The sequence below is a fragment of the Oncorhynchus keta genome, chromosome 5 (assembly GCF_023373465.1).
Source record: "Oncorhynchus keta strain PuntledgeMale-10-30-2019 chromosome 5, Oket_V2, whole genome shotgun sequence".
Lineage (NCBI taxonomy): Eukaryota > Metazoa > Chordata > Actinopteri > Salmoniformes > Salmonidae > Oncorhynchus > Oncorhynchus keta.
The window spans coordinates 32978571-33002142 of record NC_068425.1 but is presented as its reverse complement, the minus strand read 5'-3'; the positions used below and the strand labels follow the sequence as shown (position 1 = coordinate 33002142).

The following is a 23572-nucleotide window of genomic DNA, read 5'->3' as shown; positions in this document are numbered from 1 at the left end:
CTGCCTGGCAAGAGCAAACATAATGTGTGATGTTGATGAGACATTATGGCCTGACTCCAGACCTGAGAAGAGGTGATGAGAACGCTGATACTGAGTAACCTGTACATTTGCTGCGTTTGGAAATAAAGCTTTTGTCACGTTCTGACCTTCATTTCCTTTGTTTTGTATTTATTTAGTATGGTCAGGGTGTGAGTTGGGTGGGCAGTCTATGTTTGTTTTTCTATGTTTTGGGGTATTTCTATGTTTCGGCCTAGTATGGTTCTCAATCAGAGGCAGGTGTCATTAGTTGTCTCTGATTGAGAATCATACTTAGGTAGCCTGGGTTTCACTGTGTGTTTGTGGGTGATTGTTCCTGTCTCTGTGTTTTGCACCAGATAGGGCTGTTTTTGGTTTTCCACGTTTATTGTTTTGTAGTGTTCATGTTTATCTGTTTTTATTAAACATGAATCAATATAACCACGCTGCGTTTTGGTCCACCTCTACTTCACCACAGGAAAACCCTGACAGCTTTTGTAAATGGGGTATTGTACTGTGCATGGACTCTTCCTTACATGTTCTGTCAGTGTGACATTTCAAAGGTCAGGTTTTTGATCAAACAGCCTATACAGTAATATTACCTTCTCCACTAATGTAGGAGGTATTTACTACAGTAGTGTTTTGAATGTCTCACCGGGGTGTTCCTGAAAGGGTTATCTGGATAGTTAGTGCTGTGATTTTACAAAGTTCCAAATTATTTCTCTGAGAACCTATTCTAAACATTTTGGTAGCAGTGTCTTGAATGAATCCCTCCAGTGTGTAACAAACATTCATGTAGTCTGTGTTTTTAACAGCTTGTGTGTGTTGTCTGAGGGCAAAGTTTGAATTGGGACCCAGAAGTTAGATTTTTATACCTTTTGGATGTGTTTTTTTTTTTAAATTTTGTGAAGATTTGAGGAAATGGCGAGTTGTTCCAGGAATTGTGTCTTAGCAATTCGGTTTTCTCTGTTGGGAGCCATCTACACAGTTTCCCAGGGAAACACCACATCAGATATGAATGACTCACAAAGAGCTAAGTATTCCAGTAAGACATGACAAGCAGGTCTAGTACATCTAATATAGGTGTGTGTGTGTTCGCATGTGAGTGTGTGTACATTACCCTACTCTGTGTATAGCCTACTTGTTTGATTATTTTGAGTCACTTTCTTTTTATCCTCATTTACAAAAAGGGTCAGGGAATTACAGTCACTCTGACTGTGAAACACCTGTAGACTTTCTATAGGACGCCACTGTGTCCACGTGTCTTTCCTCACTCCAGACTGAGTTCAAATACTTTATCTGGGCTTGATTGAGATTGCCTGGAGCAATGGAACGAATATAATAAAAAAGTTAAATGTCACTACAGGCTTGCCTAAGCAAACACTAAAATTATTTGAAAGATTTAAAATACTATTTGAACCCCGGTCTGCCTCACTCATACCTGGCGAGTGTGTGCTAAAAGAATGCCTCCTCTTCCTCCTTCTCTTCCTTCTCCTCCCATCTTAATGCTCCTATCTCTGTGTTTTATTGAATATCTGTCTGTACTCTCAAGGGTTTTCAGAGAACAGAACACTTCCACTAATCACCAGTATATAGGAAGTGAGGAGTGGTGTTTTCCATTGTGTTGTAGTAAGGGACAGCCCCTCAATGTAGTTCTGGGAACAGGAGGAACACCTGATCACAGCTTCTATGTTAATGGCACATTCCGTGTAAATGGCTGTGCAGTACGTTTACTGTTAGGGTGTTTGTCATGCCTTGTTTTTCTGCTCAGAGTGTGTTCTTATATACGTGTATGTTTACCTGAGAGCACCTGTGTGTGTCTGTCTGTTGTGCATGTCAACATGCTGTGTGCGTGTGTGTTTGTTTGTACTGTCGTGTCTTTGGCTATGCCGGATGAAGTGATATGACTATTCTATCAAATCCCTTCTCTGTAATTAATATTACCTGATTGAGCTAATCATGTAAATGTAATTAACTAGAAAGTCGGGGCACCACAATAATATTTATAGAGCAGTTATCTTCCGAATAAACTCTTAAAGAGCTAGTAATATTTTACATCAATAGTAGTCAATATTAATCGTCACCTTGTTTCAGTCCAGTCTATCAGTCTATCAGGACTAGAGAGAACTTCTATCTGATCTACTCTATACAGGTCTGGAGAGAACCATTATCTGATCTACTCTACACAGGACTGGAGAGAACTGCTATCTGATCTACTCTACACAGGACTGGAGAGAACTGCTATCTGATCTACTCTACACAGGACTGGAGAGAACTGCTATCTGATCTACTCTACACAGGACTGGAGAGAACTGCTATCTGATCTACTCTACACAGGACTGGAGAGAACTGCTATCTGATCTACTCTACACAGGACTGGAGAGAACTGCTATCTGATCTACTCTACACAGGACTGGAGAGAACTGCTATCTGATCTACTCTACACAGGACTGGAGAGAACTGCTATCTGATCTACTCTACACAGGACTGGAGAGAACTGCTATCTGATCTACTCTACACAGGACTGGAGAGAACTGCTATCTGATCTACTCTACACAGGACTGGAGAGAACTGCTATCTGATCTACTCTACACAGGACTGGAGAGAACTGCTATCTGATCTACTCTACACAGGACTGGAGAGAACTGCTATCTGATCTACTCTACACAGGACTGGAGAGAACCATTATCTGATCTACTCTACACAGGACTGGAGAGAACCATTATCTGATCTACTCTACACAGGACTGGAGAGAACTGCTATCTGATCTACTCTACACAGGACTGGAGAGAACTGCTATCTGATCTACTCTATACAGGACTGGAGAGAACCATTATCTGATCTACTCTACACGGGACTTGAGAGAACTGCTATCTGATCTACTCTACACAGGTCTGGAGAGAACTGCTATCTGATCTACTCTACACAGGACTGGAGAGAACCATTATCTGATCTACTCTACACAGGTCTGGAGAGAACTGCTATCTGGTCTACTCTACACAGGACTGGAGAGAACTGCTATCTGGTCTACTCTACACAGGACTGGAGAGAACTGCTATCTGGTCTACTCTACACAGGACTGGAGAGAACTGCTATCTGGTCTACTCTACACAGGACTGGAGAGAACTGCTATCTGATCTACTCTACACAGGACTGGAGAGAACTGCTATCTGATCTACTCTACACAGGACTGGAGAGAACTGCTATCTGATCTACTCTACACAGGACTGGAGAGAACTGCTATCTGATCTACTCTACACGGGACTGGAGAGAACTGCTATCTGATCTACTCTACACAGGACTAGAGAGAACTGCTATCTGATCTACTCTACACAGGACTGGAGAGAACTGCTATCTGATCTACTCTACACAGGACTGGAGAGAACTGCTATCTGATCTACTCTACACAGGACTGGAGAGAACTGCTATCTGATCTACTCTACACAGGACTGGAGAGAACTGCTATCTGATCTACTCTACACAGGACTGGAGAGAACTGCTATCTGATCTACTCTACACAGGACTGGAGAGAACTGCTATCTGATCTACTCTACACAGGACTGGAGAGAACTGCTATCTGAGTTTCTCACAGTCAGTGGGAAATGTCTTGTATACTTTTTTATAACAGAACGGATGAAGATAAAGTTTGGGAGATAGAGAGGGTCAGAAAGGATGTAGACACACTCTGGGGGCATGTGTGGTCTAGAGTCAGGAGTTTGGACCACTTCACCAGACTCTGGCATGTATCTCTAATATAGTGTGGATATAATGGAACAGAGCAATTATCTGAAGTTATGTATTTCCTTTTATTTGCACAAGACTAAAAAACAGCATACAGTATTAAAGTATATCATAAGGCAGGTCAAGAAATACATAATCACATGTGATAAAATTTGTCTCAACAGCAATCAAAAAATAAACTGACAACGCAAAATAAAAGCATAAAACAACAAACTACTCTATGGCTTAACAATGTCGACAAACGTTTCTCAATGGCAGTGTATAAATAAAGTGTCAGCGTGTATACAGTCCTTGGTCAGCTCAGACATAAAGTGTCAGCGTGTATACAGTCCTTGGTCAGCTCAGACATAAAGTGTCAGCGTGTATACAGTCCTTGGTCAGCTCAGACATAAAGTGTCAGCGTGTATACAGTCCTTGGTCAGCTCAGACATAAAGTGTCAGCGTGTATACAGTCCTTGGTCAGCTCAGACTAATGATGACTTCACTGTTCAGGATGTGGTGGAAGGGAGACAGCAGGTTTGATACAGAGAGTGACATGATCGTTGTGAATGAGCTCATAGAGACGACTGTCATTTACAGACTGGGTAAAAAACATGGTGAAGTTGATGAGTTCACCTAGATCACTCAGGTAGGCCGTGTTTGCACGCATAGATTATATGAGCTGCGTCTCTTAAGCATATTGATGGGTTCGGATTTCTAAACTTTAAATATTGTTAATCATCAGTTATGCTAGAGACATGAGGAGTGCCATAATCTGGTTTCTACACCAGAAGTTAAGGGGTATCTGTAGGAGGAATGTATATGGTTGGGTCAATGAAGGTTGGATAGGAGCCAGGGGTATTTGGGAGGTCCTGAGTAGAGGACATTACATGACTGCAGTGACTGGTAATGGTGGTGAGCTGTGGATTAGTGAAGGTCATGTTAAAGGAGAAGTAATAGTTTATTGCTCCTATCACTTTACATATTTTTTGCTAGGCAGGAAGTTATGTTAAGAGAGGAGGACGTCAGCCAAATTGGGGTGTATATATACTACCATTGATGGAACCATGTCAATTGTATGACCCAATGGGTGAATAAACTTGGTTAAAGTTGAACTAATCGTCGTGACTTTTACTAGGTTCTTTTAGAACCTAACAATATGCATATTTCTCACATATCCAGGGGAGCGCTGCAGAGCACGAGGTGTCATTCCAGGCATCATAATTCATCTGAATCATTCCACAGTTCTCCTCTCTTCCACCATTCGGTTCATCAGGATGCCAGTACCTACAAAGGCAAGACAAGACACAAAACAAGTTTGCCCACTCTACAGAAGTGTTTAAAAATCTGAAAATCTATTGTCTGCCGTGATTGAATTCAGGACCAAATGGACACATCTCTCACTCTGCTGTAGTTAGCTGTGTGTTGTCCACCCACGTCCAGAGACCCTCACTATCTTCATCAGTCAGACCAATCCAGGACATCACCTGGTAGAGGTTAAACGTCTTTATGTAGTCCTGTTTAAATGGTAAAAGAGCATTTCCTAAATGAACGGTTCAGATTCAGGTTTATTTAACATTATATGTACAGTATAAAACCCCATCAATAATGTGATACCTTACAGCAACTTTAAACTGGCTAAACCATATAAATCAACCTTAGATTAGCTCTCTGGTGGTGTAGCTTCAACTGAATATTGTGTAGAACTGCACAGATCATATAGGTTTTAAAGAAAATGTTTTGAAACCCCAAAACGGGTAGCAACTGAGTCAAAACACTTCACTGTAGGTGTCCTTATTCATGCATTCGTTAAGCCTTCATACATTTTAAAATGTGTCATAAACTGTCGTAAGTCATTTTAAATAGTGTAAAGTGTGTTATAGATGACCAGTTATAAAGGGTATTATAGAGGCGTTATATAATTAACCAACCTCTCTGTCACATTACTAAATGAAATTGAATGATGTCTAATAACGTGATTACATGATTACGGATAGTCCTGAGTGATATTTATGCCTTTGTAACTTGCTCATTCATCATTATTCACGATTCATTCAGGACTCTCCGTAATCCTGGTAGCATCCACATTAATGTAGATGTGTTTAGAAACATATTCTATTCTTATTTACAAAGTGTCTCCAAAATGACACAATACATTATTTACCATTTTACCATGTTTTACCATTCATTTCAATTGGCACAAAATAATCTGAAACACAACCAAAACAAACAGCAAATGCATCCAACAGGTGTTTGTAGAGTCACAAGCTTGATTTAATCACTGATGGCTAAGAATATGGGACCAAAAATGTACGTCTCTAGTACTTTAATACACATGTGAATTTGTCCCAATACTTTTGGTTGCCTAAAATGGGGGGTCTATGTACAAAAAGTGCTGTAATTTCAACGGTCTCATGTCAAATCCAAGGTGCTGGAGTACAAAGCCAAAACAACAAATGTGTCACTGTTGCTGTTCTTTTGGAGCTCACTGTATGTGTGGTCTCAATGAAATAGAGTAGGCTGCCTATTCATGGGAGGAGAATCACGTGGCAGTTCTCTTTCCAAGGAAATTAACTTCAATATGATTAGGCTATAGTTTACTACATTGTCTGTAAATAATTATGGAATGAAATGGAGGGAGCTCAACCAACGTAAGACGAGGTGCAATTAAAAATGTGAGTATCGTTGAAAAGCAAAAGGCGCAATGCGTGCATAGGTTACCATGGTGAGCAAGCATTCAGCCTTTTCAGCCATTTCAACACACATTCCACGATCTCACATAATGGCCAAGCTTTTGGGCTTCATTTTAGATTTGCAATTTTTTCATGGTTGTAGGTAGATTTTTAAGGTTTTGGAACAAAGAGCCTTTTGGGAGCCAAATGAACCGGCTCACTGAAAAGGCTCAGAATGCCCATCACTAATGTGCTTTGTCAGTGGCTGTGATGTAGGTTTCAGCCAGGAGTTGAAGAACAGACGGAAGAGCGAAGGAAACACCACTTTCAATGAGGACAGTGGAAATTTCCAGACATGAGTCCTGCACGTGACTGGGAGCGTGCCTTTCTTGTTTTTCCTTTTCTATTGACGGAGCTATTGTCCGGTTGAAATATGATCGATTTATTTATGTCACCTGAGGATTGATTATAAACATCGTTTGACATGTTTCTACAAACTTTTATGGTATTTTTTAGATTTTTCGTCTGTCTGTTGTGACCGCGCTTTGTTCCAATGGATTACTGAACAAAACGCACCAACAAAACGTGGGTTTTTGAATATAAAGAGGGTCTTTATCGAACTAAACAAACATGTATTATGTAACATGGAGTCTTGGGAGTGCAACCATCGAAGATCATCAAAGGTATGTGATTAATTTTATCGCTGTTTCTGACTTTTGTTACTCCTCTACTTGGCTGGTTACTGTTTGTAATGATTTGTCTGCTGGGCGCTGTTCTCAGATAATCGCATGGTTTGCTTTCTCCGTAAAGCCTTTTTGAAATCTGACACAGTGATTGGAATAACAAGAAGTTTGTCTTTAAGCTGATGCATAAAACTTGTATCTTTTATGTATGTTTATTATGAGAATTTCTGTTTTGTTGAGTTTCACGCTCTGCAATTTCACTGGATGTTTGAGACAGTGGATTACTGAACAAAACACGCTAACAAAAATGAGGTTTTTGGATATAAAGAGGGACTTTATCGAACAAAACAAACATTTATTGGGTAACTGGGAGTCTTGTGAGTGTAACCATATGAAGATCATCAAAGGTAAGTGATTTAATTTTATCACTATTTCTGACTTTTGTAACTCCTGGTTACTATTTTTAATGATTTGTCTGCTGGGCATTGTTCTCAGATAATCGCATGGTTTGCTTTCGCAGTAAAGTATTTTTGAAATGTGACACTGTGGTTGGATTAACAAGTTCATCTTTAAACTGATGTATAACACTTGTATGTTTAATGATTTTTTTATAATGAGTATTTCTGTTTTTGAATTTGGCGCTCTGCAATTTCACTGGATGTTGGCCAGGTGGGAAGGTAGCGTCCCACACCCCCTAGAGAGGTTAAATTACTTTTCCCCCTCATCAATAGGCACACAATACCACATCATGTAAAAGCAAAAATAGGTTTTCAGCCATTTTTGCAAATGTATTAAAAATGAAAAAAAAACATACCTTATTTACATAACTATTCAGACCCTTTCTATGAGACTAGAAATTGAGCTCAGGTGCATCCTGTTTCCATTGATCATCCTTGAGATATTTTTACAAATTGATTGGAGTCCACATGTGTAAATTCAATTGATTGGACATGATTTGGAAGGGGAAACACCTGTCTATATCAGATCCAACAGTTGACAGTGAATGTCAGAGCAAAACCAAAGATATGCGGTCAAAGGAATTGTCCATAGAGCTCCGAGACAGGATTGTGTCGAGGCACAGATCTGGGGAAGGGTACCAAATAATGTCTGCAGCATTGAAGGTCCCCAAGAACACGGTGGCCTTCATCATTCTTAAATGGAAGAAGTTTGGAACCACCAAGACTCTTTTTAGAGCTGGCAGCCGGCCAAACTCAGCAATCAGGGAAGAAGGGCCTTGATTAGGGAGGTGACCAAGAACCCGATGGTGACTCTGACAGAGCTTCATAGTTCCTCTGTGGAAATGAGAGTACCTTCCAGGAGGCAAACCATCTCTGCAGTCCTCGACCAATTAGGCCTTTATGGTAGAGTGGCCAGACGGTAGCCACTCCTCAGTAAAAGGCACATGACAGCATAATTGGAGTTTGCCAAAGGCACCTAAAGGACTCTCAGACTATGAGAAAAACGATTCCTTGGTCTGATGAAACCAAGATTGAACTCTTTGGCTTGAATGCCAAGCGTCATCCCTAAGGTGAAGCATGGTGGTGGCAGCATCATGCTGTGGGGATGTTTTTCAGTGGCAGGGAATGGGAGACTAGTCAGGATCACGGAAAGATGAACAGAGCAAAGTACATTGATCCTTGATGAAAACCTGCTCCAGAGTGCTCAGGACCTCTGACTGGGGCTTAGGTTCACCTTCCAATAGGACAACGACCCTAAGCATACAGCCAAGACAATGCAGGAGTGGCTTGTCGGGACAAGTTCTGAATGTCCTTGAGTGGCCAAGCCAGAGCCCGGACTTGAACCCAGTCGAATCTTGAACCCAACCCAATCTCTGGTGAAACCTGAAAAAAGCTGTCCAGCGACACTCCCCATCCAACCTGACAGAGCTTGAGAAGATCTGCAGAGAAGAATGAGAGTGTGCCGAGCTTGTCGTGTCATATCCAAGAAGACTTAAGGCTACCAAAGGTGCTTCAACAAAGTACTAAGTAAAGGGTCTGAATACTTATGTAAATGTGATATTTCACTTTAGTCTTTTATACATTTACAAAAAAAACTTGTATCTAAATTTATGAGGGAAATTTAAAAAACTATATATACATATCTTAGAATAAAGCTGTACAAACAAAATGTGGGAAAAGTTAAAGGGTCTGAATACTTACTGAATGCACTGTATTTTTATTTTGGTTTGCCGTGAGCTAACCTAACTTAGCAGGCCTGAGAGGAGTTCCCACATCCAGATGTTAGTAATGTCTGGGAACAGGCTAACCGTGAGAATATCACAGTTCTCACTTCTAATGTGTTGTTGTGTTAGTATGTCCAACCCTACTTCAGATTTCATTCAATCTCAATACATTTTTATTGGATCTCCAAAATGTCTATGAAATTATAGCTATATGATTCGCTGACACAAGTGGACAGTTTGCAGATCCAATGAAAAGGTATTGAGAGCTCTTGTGTCAGCGAATCATAAATAGGAAGAAGATTGTAATTTACTAAAACAACAACACATTAGAACCGAGATTATATGTTGATGACAAACCAACAACATGTATAGCTAGTAACGTTAGCTAGTTAGAATGAGTTATACAATGTGTTTTAAGATGAAAACGTCATTGCTTTTAAAGTGTATGTGAAAGATAATGTATTTTGTGATGTGCTGCAAAGAAAGCTTAATCATTCTAATTCCTCCTGTAGCTCGCTAACTAGCTAACAACAGCTAGATGTAGATATGACCTAATATAGATCTGGTATTATAACTTTCTTGCTGGTGTTTGGAAACACATTTTTTGTGTTTTGACCGAATGATTTGAGATAGAGCCTACTGATGCACCCATTTTACCAACAACCATATCAGCAACAGGTACAATACATCCAACTACTAACATATTTAATTATATTAGAAAATGTGATTTTTATAAATCTTTCTGGAGTATAATCAATGTACTAACAACATTCAGACACTGAACCAAACAACATGGACCTGCAACAGAGCATCTCACCTGTTCCTCTCTGCTTTGGATGATCACCAGGTCTCCTCCTCTATTCAGACAGTCCTGTCTGCTCTCCTCCCAGGTTTTAGACACGATGGAGAGGAAGTAACAGCTGCAGTCAAACTTCCTCCACCCAACAGGACAACCGCTTCTCTCTGTTTCACAACACAATAAAAAATAATGATACTAACAATAATAACAATAATACAATTAGCATAAATAATAATAATAGCAATAATAATTTTAAAAAGAGCACCAATAATAATACTTATTATTATTATTATTACAATACTACTACTACTACTACCACTAATAATAACAGTAACAATAATAATAATACTAACAATAATAATAGCAATACATGCCACATGTTATACATCACGATTCACTGGACTAGATATTAATGAGTAATTAAATATATAGTGCAGAACAAAAATAAATACCAGCTCTCCAAACCAACAGGTCTCTCTCCCTCGGTAACTGGTCTCTCTCCTCAGTCAGGTTGTTGTAACTAGTCTGTAACTGGTCTCTCTCCTCAGTCAGATTGTTGTAACTGGTCTGTAACTGGTCCCTCTCCTCAGTCAGGTTGTTGTAACTGGTCTGTAACTGGTCCCTCTCCTCAGTCAGATTGTTGTAACTAGTCTGTAACTGGTCCCTGTCCTCAGTCAGGTTGTTGTAACTAGTCTGTAACTGGTCCCTGTCCTCAGTCAAGTTGTTATATACTCTGTCATCTGAAAGAATCAAAACATTTGAAAGTTACTGAGTAAAACACCAGGTGTTTAGTAGCCAAAACATATAACAAGATTATAAGCAATTAACATATGAACTCACAGTAGAGATACAGTCCTATGATCCCAGACAGTAACATATGAACTCACAGTAGAGGTACAGTCCTATGATCCCAGAAAGTAACATATGAACTCACAGTAGAGGTACAGTCCTATGATCCCAGACAGTAACATATGAACTCACAGTAGAGGTACAGTCCTATGATCCCAGACAGTAACATATGAACTCACAGTAGAGGTACAGTCCTATGATCCCAGACAGTAACATATGAACTCAGGGTAGAGTTACAGTCCTATGATCCCAGACAGTAACATATGAACTCACAGTAGAGGTACAGTCCTATGATCCCAGACAGTAACATATGAACTCAGGGTAGAGGTACAGTCCTATGATCCCAGACAGTAACATATGAACTCACAGTAGAGGAAGAGTCCTATGATCCCAGACAGTAACATATGAACTCAGGGTAGAGTTACAGTCCTATGATCCCAGCCAGTAACATATGAACTCACAGTAGAGATACAGTCCTATGATCCCAGACAGTAACATATGAACTCACAGTAGAGGTACAGTCCTATGATCCCAGACAGTAGGAGAACACTCAGCAGCCCCAGACACACTGCTGCAGCTCTTAAAGGTCTCTTCTCTGGTTGCTCAGACTCTGTGGACACATAAAGGAGAGTTGTGTGTGTGTACGTGTGTGTGTGTGTGTGTGTGTGTGTGTGTGTGTGTGTGTGTGTGTGTGTGTGTGTGTGTGTGTGGACATTACCTGAGAGGTTAGCTCCTGGTCTGCTCCTTGGGGTAACATCCTCAGTCTTGTTTGTGAAGTCATTAAACTTGATGGTGTCTGGAGTTTCATAAATGTCTTCATAGATGTTGTCTCCTCCATTATAAAAATGGTCCCCTGAAACACTTTGTTTTCCTCTAACGTCTTCATTGGCATAAACAATGTCCTCAGACATCTCCATGGTCAACCACCTTCTCAACTTGAGAGTCGTCCAGTCAGTCTGGGGCTTACTATATGTGATACCCACTGGACACAAACTGGTTGTATCAGCGTTGTTTCCACGTCATTTCAATGAACCAGGAGGCTGTCAACCTTGTTTTCTTCCTTCTCATCCTGGTTTATCTGGAAAAGCCACAAACAAATTCATCCTCCATTTCCTTTCACATTTCCATTTTGGACCATTCATTTACTTTTCTGTTGCCTCGAAGGTGTTTCCAATGGCTCTCCTCCTCGTTCCACTGATGTACAGCACAGTAGTTGCTCAGTCGTCTGCAAAGGATCAACATTTCCAAAAGTTACTGATTACAAGACCAGGAAATTAATAGTCAACATTTCTAACAAGGTAAGAAAGTAACATATGAACTCACAGTAGAGGTACAGTCCTATGATCCCAGACAGTAACATATGAACTCAGGGTAGAGGTACAGTCCTATGATCCCAGCCAGTAACATATGAACTCACAGTAGAGGTACAGTCCTATGATCCCAGACAGTAACATATGAACTCACAGTAGAGGTACAGTCCTATGATCCCAGACAGTAACATATGAACTCACAGTAGAGGTACAGTCCTATGATCCCAGACAGTAACATATGAACTCAGGGTAGAGGTACAGTCCTATGATCCCAGCCAGTAACATATGAACTCACAGTAGAGGTACAGTCCTATGATCCCAGACAGTAGGAGAACACTCAGCAGCCCCAGACACACTGCTGCAGCTCTTAAAGGTCTCTTCTCTGGTTGCTCAGACTGTCGATACATACAAGGTGTGTGTGTGTGCACGTTTATGTGTGTGTGTGCGCGAGTGTGTGTGTGTGCGCGTGTGCGTGCGTGTTTGTCTCTGTGTGTGTGAATGCATAGATTATATGATTCCATATGCATATTTCCCAGAGATCCAGGGTAGCCCTGCAGCAGACACCTTTTCATTCCTGGTCTCGTAACTGCGTCCAAAGCATGTCACAGTTCTCCCTTCTGTCACCATTAGGCTCACCAGGACCAGTACATACAAAATACAAGACAGGAAATCAGTTTGCTCACGTTTCAGACGTGTTAAAAAGTCCATTGTTTGGTAACTGCCCCTTTCCTCCCCCCAGATTCTGCAAAAACAATATAAGTAGCTGGTGCTTACCCTCCCCCTTCAGGTTTCTCTCTTTTACTCACCCTCTTCTGAACTCTCAACCAATGTGAACCACATGATGATGTAGGCTGTGTGTCTGCCTCATATGTCTGATTAGCTCAAATAAAAACCCTGCAGCAATTTCAATGAACATTCCAGAAATATATATCTATTGTAGGCTATCTATTAGAATGTAGGCTACAACTTTCTAGGTCTGTTGTAACTAAGGAGTGTACAGTAGCACAAGCAGGATTCTTTGGGGACAAACTTGAGTTGGGCACCAATATCAATAATTTAATATGATATAGTTTGATCTCGTTATGAGTGAGATATCATTTCAATTTTTAAAAAATTAAATAAAAAAAACATATATACACTGCTCAAAAAAATAAAGGGAACACTAAAATAACACATCCTAGATCTGAATGAATGAAATATTCTTATTAAATACTTTTTTCTTTACATAGTTGAATGTGCTGACAACAAAATCACACAAAAATGATCAATGGAAATCCAATTTATCAATCCATGGAGGCCTGGATTTGGAGTCACACCCAAAATTAAAGTGGAAAACCACACTACAGGCTGATCCAACTTTGATGTAATGTCCTTAAAACAAGTCTAAATGAGACTCAGTAGTGTGTGTGGCCTCCATGTGCCTGTATGACCTCCCTACAACGCCTGGGCAAGCTCCTGATGAGGTGGCGGATGGTCTCCTGAGGGATCTCCTCCCAGACCTGGACTAAAGCATCCGCCAACTCCTGGACAGTCTGTGGTGCACAGATGGAGCGAGACATGATGTCCCAGATGTGCTCAATTGGATTCAGGTCTGGGGAACGGGCGGGCCAGTCCCTAGCATCAATGCCTTCCTCTTGCAGGAACTGCTGACACACTCCAGCCACATGACGTCTAGCATTGTCTTGCATTAGGAGGAACCCAGGGCCAACCGCACCAGCATATGGTCTCACAAGGGGTCTGAGGATCTCATCTCGGTACCTAATGGCAGTCAGGCTACCTCTGGCGAGCACATGGAGGGCTGTGCGGCTCCCCAAAGAAATGCCACCCCACACCATGACTGACCCACCGCCAAACCGGTCATGCTGGAGGATGTTGCAGGCAGCAGAACGTTCTCCATGGCGTCTCCAGACTCTGTCACGTCTGTCACATGTGCTTAGTGTGAACCTGCTTTCATCTGTGAAAAGCACAGGGCGCCAGTGGCGAATTTGCAAATCTTGGTGTTCTCTGGCAAATGCCAAACGTCCTACACGGTGTTGGGCTGTAAGCACAACCCCCACCTGTGGACGTCGGGCCCTCATACCACCCCCATGGAGTCTGTTTCTGACCGTTTGAGCAGACACATGCACATTTGTTGCCTGCTGGAGGTAATTTTGCAGGGCTCTGGCAGTGCTCCTCCTGCTCCTCCTTGCACAAAGGCGGAGATAGCGGTCCTGCTGCTGGGTTGTTGCCCTCCTACGGGCAACAACCCAGCAGTATACATGTTTTAGAAGGCCATTCCAGGTAAGTATACATGTTTAGAAGGCCATTCCAGGTAAGTATACATGTTTAGAAGGCCATTCCAGGTAAGTATACATGTTTAGAAGGCCATTCCAGGTAAGTATACATGTTTTAGAAGGCCATTCCAGGTAAGTATACATGTTTAGAAGGCCATTCCAGGTAAGTATACATGTTTAGAAGGCCATTCCAGGTAAGTATACATGTTTTAGAAGGCCATTCCAGGTAAGTATACATGTTTAGAAGGCCATTCCAGGTAAGTATACATGTTTTAGAAGGCCATTCCAGGTAAGTATACATGTTTAGAAGGCCATTCCAGGTAAGTATACATGTTTTAGAAGGCCATTCCAGGTAAGTATACATGTTTAGAAGGCCATTCCAGGTAAGTATACATGTTTTAGAAGGCCATTCCAGGTAAGTATACATGTTTAGAAGGCCATTCCAGGTAAGTATACATGTTTTAGAAGGCCATTCCAGGTAAGTATACATGTTTAGGCCATTCCAGGTAAGTATACATGTTTAGAAGGCCATTCCAGGTAAGTATACATGTTTTAGAAGGCCATTCCAGGTAAGTATACATGTCTAGAAGGCCATTCCAGGTAAGTATACATGTTTTAGAAGGCCATTCCAGGTAAGTATACATGTTTTAGAAGGCCATTCCAGGTAAGTATACATGTCTAGAAGGCCATTCCAGGTAAGTATACATGTTTAGAAGGCCATTCCAGGTAAGTATACATGTTTAGAAGGCCATTCCAGGTAAGTATACATGTTTAGAAGGCCATTCCAGGTAAGTATACATGTTTTAGAAGGCCATTCCAGGTAAGTATACATGTTTAGAAGGCCATTCCAGGTAAGTATACATGTTTAGAAGGCCATTCCAGGTAAGTATACATGTTTAGAAGGCCATTCCAGGTAAGTATACATGTTTAGAAGGCCATTCCAGGTAAGTATACATGTTTAGAAGGCCATTCCAGGTAAGTATACATGTTTAGAAGGCCATTCCAGGTAAGTATATATGTTTTAGAAGGCCATTCCAGGTAAGTATATATGTTTTAGAAGGCCATTCCAGGTAAGTATACATGTTTAGAAGGCCATTCCAGGTAAGTATACATGTTTAGAAGGCCATTCCAGGTAAGTATACATGTTTTAGATGACATTCATTAACAAAGTAATTTTTTATTAGGGGTTAAAAGGGTCCATTTCCATAGAAGATGTGCTAAAAGCAGTCTCAGGCATAGTGCTCCTCCTCAGCTGGGTTAAAATGAGTTAATATGAGTAAAATATGAATAGTTCAAATGTCAACCTAGAATCTGAGTCTATATTCTTTGTCATGGGACAAATACCTCTCTGAACAGGTAACCTATTCAGTCAAACACCATCACACCCACACACACATACAGACACACACACATGCACACATCAGCCCGAGTACCAGACCTGTTTGTGCTAACAAATATGATTGTCATGACAAGTTGTAGCATGGAGTGGAATGTTGGCACGAACAGATATGGTCCAGAAGAACGGACGGACGGGTGAACGACAGACACACACATGCACACACACATGCACACACACATGCACACACACAGGTAACACATCATAATAATAGGGTATACATAACAGTTCATGAGTGTTGCAGTGTCATTCATAACAACAGTCATAACACCTTCATGAATTTGTCAGTATCATTCATTACAACAGTCACAACATGAATTTATCAGTATCATTCATAACAACAGTCACAACATGAATTTATCAGTATCATTCATTACAACAGTCACAACATGAATTTATCAGTATCATTCATTACAACAGTCACAACACCTTCATGAATTTATCAGTATCATTCATAACAACAGTCACAACATGAATTTATCAGTATCATTCATTACAACAGTCACAACATGAATTTATCAGTATCATTCATTACAACAGTCACAACACCTTCATGAATTTATCAGTATCATTCATAACAACAGTCACAACATGAATTTATCAGTATCATTCATTACAACAGTCACAACACCTTCATGAATTTATCAGTATCATTCATTACAACAGTCACAACATGAATTTATCAGTATCATTCATTACAACAGTCACAACACCTTCATGAATTTATCAGTATCATTCATTACAACAGTCACAACATGAATTTATCAGTATCATTCATAACAACAGTCACAACACCTTCATGAATGTATCAGTATCATTCATTACAACAGTCACAACATGAATTTATCAGTATCATTCATTACAACAGTCACAACACCTTCATGAATTTATCAGTATCATTCATTACAACAGTCACAACATGAATTTATCAGTATCATTCATTACAACAGTCACAACATGAATTTATCAGTATCATTCATAACAACAGTCACAACATGAAATCAGTATCATTCATAACAACAGTCACAACATGAATTTATCAGTATCATTCATTACAACAGTCACAACATGAATTTATCAGTATCATTCATAACAACAGTCGTAACACCTTCATGAATTTATCAGTATCATTCATAACAACAGTCACAACATGAATTTATCAGTATCATTCATTACAACAGTCACAACATGAATTTATCAGTATCATTCATTACAACAGTCATAACATGAATTTATCAGTATCATTCATAACAACAGTCACAACACCTTCATGAATTTATCAGTATCATTCATTACAACAGTCACAACACCTTCATGAATTTATCAGTATCATTCATTACAACAGTCACAACACCTTCATGAATTTATCAGTATCATTCATTACAACAGTCACAACATGAATTTATCAGTATCATTCATTACAACAGTCACAACATGAATTTATCAGTATCATTCATAACAACAGTCACAACATGAATTTATCAGTATCATTCATTACAACAGTCACAACACCTTCATGAATTTATCAGTATCATTCATAACAACAGTCACAACATGAATTTATCAGTATCATTCATTACAACAGTCACAACATGAATTTATCAGTATCATTCATTACAACAGTCACAACATGAATTTATCAGTATCATTCATTACAACAGTCACAACACCTTCATGAATTTATCAGTATCATTCATTACAACAGTCACAACATGAATTTATCAGTATCATTCATTACAACAGTCACAACATGAATTTATCAGTATCATTCATAACAACAGTCACAACATGAATTTATCAGTATCATTCATTACAACAGTCACAACATGAATTTATCAGTATCATTCATAACAACAGTCACAACACCTTCATGAATTTATCAGTATCATTCATTACAACAGTCACAACATGAATTTATCAGTATCATTCATAACAACAGTCACAACATGAATTTATCAGTATCATTCATTACAACAGTCACAACATGAATTTATCAGTATCATTCATTACAACAGTCACAACACCTTCATGAATTTATCAGTATCATTCATTACAACAGTCACAACATGAATGTATCAGTATCATTCATTACAACAGTCACAACATGAATGTATCAGTATCATTCATTACAACAGTCACAACATGAATTTATCAGTATCATTCATTACAACAGTCATAACATGAATTTATCAGTATCATTCATAACAACAGTCACAACATGAATTTATCAGTATCATTCATAACAACAGTCACAACATGAATTTATCAGTATCATTCATTACAACAGTCACAACATGAATTTATCAGTATCATTCATTACAACAGTCACAACATGAATTTATCAGTATCATTCATTACAACAGTCATAACATGAATTTATCAGTATCATTCATAACAACAGTCACAACATGAATTTATCAGTATCATTCATAACAACAGTCACAACATGAATTTATCAGTATCATTCATTACAACAGTCACAACATGAATTTATCAGTATCATTCATTACAACAGTCATAACATGAATTTATCAGTATCATTCATTACAACAGTCACAACATGAATTTATCAGTATCATTCATTACAACAGTCACAACATGAATTTATCAGTATCATTCATTACAACAGTCACAACATGAATTTATCAGTATAATTCATAACAACAGTCATAACACCTTCATTAATTTATCAGTATCATTCATTACAACAGTCACAAGACATTTATTCAAATCATTCATAAGCAATTTTCTAAATAAAGGTCCCTTGGTATAGCTCTTTAATTATCAGTATAACGGAAGTGCATATTTTATTGTCAAACCCCTGACATACTCCGGGTGCTCCGGGTACGCATCAGAGTATTACCCAGGTAGCATTGGCATTTCAGGGGTTTATGATTCTGATTCTGATCTGCCTTCCTCTACAGGATCGGTGGGTCTCCCGCTGGACGGTTGAGTTTACGTTGTCACGATTTCCCCCGAAGTTGGTCCCTCTCCTTGTTCGGGCAGCGTTCGGCGGTCGAAGTCACCGACCTTCTAGCCATCGCTGATCCACTTTTCATTTTCCATTGGTTTTGTCTTGTCTTCCATCACACCTGGTTCCAATTCCATCAATTCCATGTTGTGTATTTAACCCTCTGTTCCCCCTCATTGTCCTGGTCGGTAATTGTTTCTTGTAGTGCTTCTGCACGGTATGCAGGTGTTTACCGGGTTTTGTTTGACCCGTTTATTGTATTGTTCTGTTGACGGTGGTTTATGGGTAATAAACGACACCGTTGCAAATCAGTTTTCGCTCTCCTGCGCCAGACTTCTCTGCCGCCAGTACACACCTCACTACGTACGTAGGCTAATGCGATTAGCATGAGGTTGTAAGTAACAAGAACATTTCCCAGGACATAGACATATCTGACATTTCAATCAGCATGTTAAATGTGCAACCATAGGGAAAAAACTTGAGGCCACTTTTACTCTTTACACAGAGACGCGTACAAAGTTCTCCCTCACCCTCCATTTGGCAAATCTGACCATAATTCTATCCTCCTGATTCCTGCTTACAAGAAAAATTAAGGCAGGAAGCACCAGTGACTCTGTCAATAAAAAAGTGGTCAGATGAAGCAGATGCTAAACTACTGGACTGTTTTGCTAGCACAGACTGGAATATGTTCCGGGATTCCTCCGATGGCATTGAGGAGTACACCACATCAGTCAATGGCTTCATCCATAAGTGCATCGATGACGTCGTCACCACAGTGACAGTACGTACATACCCCAAACAGAAGCCATGGATTACAGGCAACATCCACGCTGAGCTAAAGGGTAGAGCTGCCGCTTTCAAGGAGCGGGACTCAAACCCGGAAGCTATGCCCTCTGACAAACCATCAATAGAGGACTAAGATCGAATCGTACTACACCGGCTCCGATGCTCGTCGGATGTGGCAGGGCTTGCAAACTATTACAGACTATAAAGGGAAGCACAGCCAAGAGCTGCCCAGTGACATGAGCCTACCAGATGAGCTAAATAACTTCTATGCTCGCTTCGAGGCAAGTAACAGTGAAACATGCATGAGAGCATCAGCTGTTCCAGACAACTGTGTGATCGTGCTCTCCACAGCCGATGTGAGTAAGACCTTTAAACAGGTCAACATTCACCGCAGGACCAGACGGATTACCAGGACGTGTACTCCGAGCATGCGCTGACCAACTGGCAAGTGTCTTCACTGACACTGAGGATGCCCCCATTCGAATCGGTTGGGCTGTAGTGGAGCAGATTGAGAGCTTCAAGTTCCTTGGCATTCACAACACCAACAAACTAACATGGTCCAAGCACACCAAGACAATTGTGAAGAGGGCACGACAAAACCTGTTACCCCTCATGAGAATGAAAAGATTTGGCATGGGTCCTCAGATCCTCAAAAGGTTCTACAGCTGCACCATCGAGAGCTTTCTGACAGGTTGCATCACTGTATGGCAACAGCTCGGCCTCCTACCGCAAGACACTACAGAGTGCGTATGGCCTAGTACATCACTAGGGCCAAGCTTCCTGCCATCCAGGACCTCTATACCAGGCGGTGTCAGAGGAAGGCCCTAAAAATTGGCAAAGACTCCAGCGACCCTAGTCATAGACTGTAGACTCTCTGCTGCCACACGGAAAGCGGTACCGGAGCGCCAAGTTTGTCCAAGAGGCTTCTAAACAGCTTTTACCCCCAAGCCATAAGACTCCTGAACATCTAATCAAACGTCTACCCAGACTATTGCCCTATTGTTATTTTACTGCTGCTCTTTAATTATTTGTTACTTTTATTTGTTACTTTTTGGGGGGTATTTTCTTAAAACTACATTGTTGGTTAAAGGCTTGTAAGAATTTCACTGTTGGATTCAGCTCTGTAAGGCTCAACGCAGGAGATGAGAAGCAGGTACAGGGAGTGAAGCATTTAATATAGACGGACTTGCAATGAGACTGGAACAGTGTCTGGACATAAACATGACAAACAATGCTACTACAGGGAACAACAGAGGAGCAGACATATATGCAGGGGCAATCAACAACGTGAGGGAGTCCAGATGAGTCCAATGAGCGCAGCTGCGTGTAATGATGTGAACAGGTGCGTATGATGACTGGGCAGCCTGGCGCCCTCGAGCACCAGGAAGGGGGAACGGGAGCAGGCGTGACAGGCGCATGTGACAAATACTATTTGATTTGGGTGTGTCAGGTGTGTTTGTGATACAGTACGAGTGAGATATCTTGTTTCTCCACTACAGATACAGTAGATATTTTTCCACCCTAGCAGGATTAGACAACACCTTTGTCTCACCTAAGATATGTAGGCAGTATAAAAGTCTCAGAGAGAGTTTGAGCAGAGAAGCTGCAGACACTGAACACTGAGATGGTCATTAGTCAGCTGGATCAGACTTTGTGAAAAACTTCTGTTTAAAACTATCAACGTGGCTTTATATCATTTATCTTACCTTCATAATGCAGTTAATTTGATTTTTGTTGAGTTTAGTCACATACTTTCTCAATTTGCAGGAAGTCAGCAAGTCAGATGTGCATCCAGACTTATTAGCCACTCCTTTCCCCCATCTCTTTCAACCATAGTTTTCAAATCCTCATCAATCCATGGAGCCTTAACAGTTCTAAAAGTCAGTTTCTTAACAGCTGCATGTTTATCAGTAATTGGAAGTGCAGCGTCTGGATGCTCCTTTTAACCACATCAGACCAACACATATTTTTTACATCATCTGCAAAATATTTTGTATGATCTCTTATACACTATTTTAGGCCCATCTTATACATGGAGTGTACAAAACATTATGAACATCTTCCTAATTGAGTTGCACCCCCTTTTGCCCTCAGAACAGCCTTAATTCATCGGGGCATTGTCAGTAGGATTCCAAAATATTGTTCTTAACTGCATTGTTGGTTAAGGGCTTTTAAGTAAGCATTTCACGATAAGGTCCACACCTGTTGTATTCGGTGCATGTGATTTAAAAAAATGTTTTATGTGATTTATAAGGCGCCACGGTCCAGCCCTCTGACATTCTAATTTTCTTCGTTATGGAGAAGCTCTCTAAGCACTCCTCAGCATGACTTGAATCCGTTTTCCTGCTTAACTGTTCGCAGGTCACCGCGTAGCACAGGATTACAGCCTCTCGTCCAGTGTTGAGTAGTTTTACCGAAAGGAAGTGTGCTTCTTCTCAGTCTCCGGTCTAAACTAGCGCCATACAGATATATTCTGTACCCAACTAGCCCACCTTGCGCTACGTGCTTTGTACTGCTTTTTCACTAGAGAACAAGGATACTTTTGAGACTAAGTTAGCCTAGGCCACATGCTTTGTCTTCACTAACAGGGTGCTAGCAACAGCTAGTCTATTAGCCCAAGGGGTGAACACTACCTAGCTAACGCCAGGACTAGCTACAAAGCTACCGTCGGCCAGCACACATAGCTCATTCTGTTATCTCTGCCCTTGGTAATATTACTTCTCCCCTCGTTTAGCTTAAAAGCGCCCTCAATGGCTAGGCTGACCATTCTGTTATTCTCTGTACTATGGTCATGTGGGATTTTTTTGCGGTGCTCTGGCTTAAAAAGTGCTAACTACAGCTAGGCGTTTAGCCTACTAGGCTGTTACTAGCTACCTACGCTGTGCAGACTTCACGGTCAGGCTGGATGAGTAGCACATGCTTGACAGATCCATCTCTCCCGGAGTTAAAGGCTACTGCTTTCCCCTTTACTGGGTGGCCTAAGCCAATCAAATTCCTGTAATTACCATATTCTCCAGTCGAAGCTCGCTCCACACGCCGAGCCCTAACACTACCTTCTTCGTGCTGCTATTTCCCCTCCACCGTGGAAGAGAAGAGACAGACTGTTTGCCCACACTGCAAGACGGACGCATATAACCATATCATTTTTTTCAATAATTGTCTTTTTTATTTTGAGAATTCAAAATACGTTGGAGTATAGTTCAGCCCAGTGTAATTCAAATTACAAAATACTCAGAAGTATTTTAAATACAGAAATACTGCCCATCTCTCCTTGACATCACCCTGCAAGCGAGTTTGTCACACCAACGATGTACAGTTGCTGGCTGCAACACAGACATTTAGAAAAGTAACTGTTGAACGCATGCATCTGTAGTGTAGGATTGTTACTATCTATTCTCAGAGAAATACTGACTCTTTTTAAATAATGGTTTAAACAATTACATTTCTGAAACCCTGGTCAGTCAAATTCAATCTCAATTTCACAAATTATGAATACTGTCTCTGCCCTAGGCAATGTTATTGCCACTAGGTGTCAGGGTAACACTGTATTTCATTCTTATGTTCATGCTTCTTTGACCTCAACCAGCTGTCTGCATTCACCAAGATGTATCAGCTATCACCTGGGTCATTCAGACAGTCTGTGTACAGTAGTAGGCCTTTTCACAGTTCTATTTTAAATGACAATTGGGTCAGAAATGTAGATCAGGGACAGCAGTTATGGCATGCCATATTCTTTATCGTAAAATATAGTTTTGCTTATAGGCCTTATTATTTGACCTACGTTCTAAATATAGATCATCCCTGTTTTATAGTTAACCAGACTAGGTCTCATCTATGGTGTGTGCTATAGAAGGTTATTACAGGGGTTAAACTGATATACCACGGCTGTCAGACAATCTTTATCAGGGCTCGAACC

The 23572-nt window shown here is 40.5% G+C and overlaps 2 long non-coding RNA genes across 2 annotated transcripts; one reads left to right on the top strand and one right to left on the bottom strand.

Moving 5' to 3' along the window:
• Window positions 1-1042: 1042 nt before the first annotated feature.
• LOC127930171 (uncharacterized) lies at window positions 1043-3273 on the top strand. The gene is made up of 3 exons (XR_008137112.1): window positions 1043-1098; window positions 2945-2981; window positions 3130-3273. It is a non-coding gene; the product is annotated as an uncharacterized LOC127930171 (long non-coding RNA).
• A 1608-nt stretch (window positions 3274-4881) lies between these two features.
• On the bottom strand, window positions 4882-22750 carry LOC127930170 (uncharacterized). Its single transcript, XR_008137111.1, has 6 exons — window positions 22662-22750; window positions 11639-12145; window positions 11429-11530; window positions 10090-10811; window positions 5140-5252; window positions 4882-5022 (listed from the first exon to the last, which is right to left on the bottom strand). It is a non-coding gene; the product is annotated as an uncharacterized LOC127930170 (long non-coding RNA).
• Window positions 22751-23572: the final 822 nt, after the last annotated feature.